Here is a 3,763-nt window from a genome sequence, read left to right as displayed (position 1 = left end):
AAGAATTCATGAGGTCCGCTGGTTTGGTCCGTGGCTTAGTTGGTATAGCATCTGCCAGGGTAAGCTAGACGACGCCGGTTCGAATCCGGCCGGATCGAAGGGATTTTTTCTGAGTGTTCAATCTTTGTAATTAATAATTATAATAAGTTACAATTATTTATTTTGTAATTCAATTGAAATAATATTGATTTTATTGTTTCTTGGATTTCATAAATATTACTCGTTGGTTCTTGTACCTAGTGAAAATGTAATTAGGTACTTATTCGTACTCGTGTTTGATGCACGTAGAACGAACTCAATGCTGCTACAGTTAACCTCGACGTATTGGTTGATTTCCTTGTAACGTACAAATTTACCATTTTAAAATACATGTCAGCGAGCGTACCGATTAATTGAGTGTGATTGTTTATTCTTTTAATTTGATTATATTTTTTGATGATTTAAATTTAAATACAGTTTTTTTTCCACTTTTAATATTGATAAGTTTACTGGGCCTCCAGGTACTAGTCATTAAATTATGTGTGCAACTGTAATTGGTTTGTGTTTTGGCGTTTGTTCATTTTAGTTTTAAGTTGTTTGAATGTATTAATACAGTGCTGTTGGTGTGCCTTGTAAGGGCCAACACTATGCTATAGTATTAGATAGATAAGTTAAGTACATACAAAGTTTATTTGTAAGGATATAAGATGAGGTTGTGTATCTGTGACGTTGTTGTTAAGTTGTTACATGTCTAAATTGACTAAATGTTCGTAAAACACTAACCAATGCCTACTTATGTGCACAGGTAAACAAACGGCCGCAGAAAATAGAACGCAAAGTAAGATAAACTAAAAATATGCGTTCTTAGGTTTTCGCGATTGTTATCATAGGAATGAAACTATTTTTCCGGATTTAAATCGCGTATATTTGTTAAAAATATGCGGTTCTATACCGTCATAGAACAACGTAAGATCTGTAAAAAATGTGCGTTTCTTATATACAATTCAGGATGTCTCCATCCCGGTAGAATTATAATCAAGGAATCGCTTTGGTTTCCCAGGTGTGCGAGTGACTTTTTGATATAAGGGGTTAGGTTGCATCTCAAGCTCTTGCCACATCTCCTGCTTCGAAATGCTTCCTACAACGTTTTCGAAGTTTGTTCTTAGCGACACAAACTGATGGACATCGTGTGTCGAGAGCGATCTCTCTCTCTTTAAGCAACGGTTTGCTTAAAAGGTGTTCGTTTTTTCTTTGTCAAATCAACTGGTCGTCAAGACGTTCGTGGATCCCGCTTATATTTAGTGTAGTGGACAGATAGGTCTTGCTCGTATAGCTGTTTAAATAAATTTGTTGGTTTATGTGCAGATTGATGTTTGGTACATCAGATGTTGCACGTTTTAACTGCAATTTACTCCCAAAATGTGTATATAAGTAGATCTCAGAGTCTTGGGACACATCTATCTGATAAGTTCACTATTCCGTCTTCAGCCAGATTCGTTGTAATGTTTTATATTCTTTTTAAAATTTATATTCGCACGGTAGTTATTGCAACATACGTAAAGCCAGATGTTACTTCGATGTAATTTGTTCCAATCGTTAAACTCCTTTCTTAAATTATATTATTTCTCGTTGCTCATGAATGAGCTGTTTCGGTGTAAGAAGATGAATATCAAGAGTCCCATTATGGATGTTAGCCAGAGAGTCTAGCAGAAGGTTTTGAGTGCGTTTTAGACTCGATAATAAATATCATGTTCGCCATTAATGATGCTGCGTTGATCTCTACCATGGTGGACGTAAGCTCCACTTGATATACAATTTTATTTATTATTTTATTATTTGATATATAATAGTGTAATTATTGTTCTTAATTACGTTGCTCTCCAACTCAACGATGCTTGTTTGATTTTTTATAAATTCTAGTAAGTAGTTTTTGTTTCACTGTATTTTTTCGATATCTTCATGATATTTCTCAAAGTTTTCACCTAGGATATCGAAAAGTGTGCGGGCGGAGTAGCCAACCCCATTTAAATGCCCTCTCTTTTTTCGGCTCACATGGTGACTTAGTAGAAAACCGTTACAGCCGTTAACTTGTCGCTTTTCATGTTTCCACTATGCTATAACCGGTTCACACGGCATTTTCTCCATTTTCTTGCATATATTTTCTGGATTGCTGATATTTATATTCCTTTATTCTGACATTTTCTTGTCCGTTCGTAGTCAAATTATAATAAACTAACAATTCCACTCGTTACGAATCAGCTATACGTCTCCAATTTTATCGAAATACATAGGTAATGTTTTCGTAACTTGAGTAGCGTTGAATAGAGGCTGCGGTAGTGCAGTTGCATTCGATAAAAATGTAAATGGAGACAAAGTTAGGTAATTACTCAGTTTTCTCTTTTGTAGTTAGAGTTGTTTTTATTTACTTCAGTCTTTTTCTTTCTTCGTTCTCCGTTCTTTTTTGTTTTCTGTTTCTTCTGCTGTTTCAGCTCGAAGGTCGGGCAAGTTTGATGTTTCTCGTTTTAGTAGCGGCGCTAGTTTGGTAATAGGTTACTTGAGAATGCCGTTCTGCGTTTGGATAGTTATTACGCGAACATAACCGTCAGCTTTTGGTTGCAGGTCGAGAACGCGTGTCATTTCCCACTTTCCCGCCGGTATATTATCTTCCTTCAAGGTGACTAGATCGCCAACATGTAGGTTTTTTTAAATTTTAACCACTTGCTCTTCATTTGCGGTTATGTAGATAGTCATTTGACTACCATTGCCAGATATGTTGATGCATGAGTTCAGTTATCTTCCGTTTGGTGCATCAATCAATTATTTTTCATTACAGGTTTCAGGCATTGTGTAGGTTCTAGTGATAAAATGACCAGGTGTAAGGCAGTCGAGATTATCCACGTCTTCCGTTACTGGATATAGTGGTCTGTTATTTAAACAAGCCTCGATTTGAACAAGCAGTGTACTGAACTGTTCATAGTCAAGTTTCTCTTCTCTAAGGACACGCATAAGGTGGTATTTCATCGACTTAACTGCTGCCTCCCAAATTCCAGCTGCAAAAGGCCAACGTGGACAAATGCCATTCGACCTCTTATTCGCCGATAGCGTCGAAGAATTCCGGTGAAGTTATCGTTCGATACTCTTGAAACTCATTCTGCAGGATCTTGGCTGCGCCTTTGAGATTAGTGAAATTAGTAGTGGTTATCTGAGTACATATGCTTGGATATTCCTCGTCTAGAGCACTAAAGTTTTAAAGCAGCTAGATAGCCATATAATCTTTGCTCGTCTTTACTCCTCTTCCCATAATCAGCTTAACTAACTACGACGTAACCCGTAAAGTACAGTGAGTGAACGGTCTAGATGCCGATACTCTCTGTTTTTTGACAGCTCTTTGTCATTTTGAATCGGTGACATCTGACACAGTGGTGTAAAATGGCTTTTACTGCGTGGTTGCCACCTACGATCCAGTATCGCTGCCTAGTTTGGGCTAGTGTCAAGCGAACGTCTCTATGTAATGTCTTCCTATGTTCCTGTCCTGTTACTGTCTTCGCTTCGGCCGACAAATTAGAATTCTAAAAACGTCCTCCAACTCGTAGACTGCATTTTTTATCCAGATAGGGTGTTAAACACAGCAGTTTGCTTCTATTGTGTAGCTACACATTTTTCTGTAGGCTGTTTATATCTTCACTGAAATAGTTGCACTGTGTTATTTCTTTGTTTACTAAATAGTTGTTACTACACGCTCCTCGTGACGTATTCTCGCGAAGAAACATAACACCCAGGCGAG

Source organism: Hyposmocoma kahamanoa, unplaced genomic scaffold (genome assembly GCF_003589595.1).
Source record: "Hyposmocoma kahamanoa isolate Upper Pololo Valley unplaced genomic scaffold, ASM358959v1 303, whole genome shotgun sequence".
Lineage (NCBI taxonomy): Eukaryota > Metazoa > Arthropoda > Insecta > Lepidoptera > Cosmopterigidae > Hyposmocoma > Hyposmocoma kahamanoa.
The sequence above is the reverse complement of the archived record's forward strand: the minus strand, read 5'-3'. Positions refer to the sequence as shown.